We start from the raw sequence: 751 nt of genomic DNA, 5'->3' as shown, positions 1-751 counted from the left end.
AGTTTAGCAGAATGGACAGACAGTCAGGATGATAGTAATTGACTGAAACAGGACATTGATAGTTTAGCAGAATGGACAGACAGTCAGGATGATAGTAATTGACTGAAACAGGACATGGATAGTTTAGCAGAATGGGCAGAGAGTCAGGATGATAGTAATTGACTGAAACAGGACATGGATAGTTTAGCAGAATGGACAGACAGTCAGGATGAGAGTAATTGACTGAAACAGGACATTGATAGTTAAGCAGAATGGACAGACAGTCAGGATGATAGTAATTGACTGAAACAGGACATGGATAGTTTAGCAGAATGGGCAGAGAGTCAGGATGATAGTAATTGACTGAAACAGGACATGGATAGTTTAGCAGAATGGACAGACAGTCAGGATGAGAGTAATTGACTGAAACAGGACATTGATAGTTTTGCAGAATGGACAGACAGTCAGGATGATAGTAATTGACTGAAACAGGACATTGATAGGTTAGCAGAATAGACAGAGAGTCAGGATGATAGTAATTGACTGAAACAGGACGTGGATAGTATAGCAGAATGGATAGACAGTCAGGATGATAGTAATTGACTGAAACAGGACATTGATAGTTTAGCAGAATGGACAGACAGTCAGGATGATAGTAAATGACTGAAACAGGACATTGATAGGTTAGCAGAATGGATAGACAGTCAGGATGATAGTAAATGACTGAAACAGGACATGAATAGTTTAGCAGAATGGATAGACAGTCAGGATG

The sequence above is a fragment of the Heterodontus francisci genome, unplaced genomic scaffold, assembly GCF_036365525.1.
Source record: "Heterodontus francisci isolate sHetFra1 unplaced genomic scaffold, sHetFra1.hap1 HAP1_SCAFFOLD_276, whole genome shotgun sequence".
Taxonomy (NCBI): Eukaryota; Metazoa; Chordata; class Chondrichthyes; order Heterodontiformes; family Heterodontidae; genus Heterodontus; species Heterodontus francisci.
The sequence above is the reverse complement of the archived record's forward strand: the minus strand, read 5'-3'. Positions refer to the sequence as shown.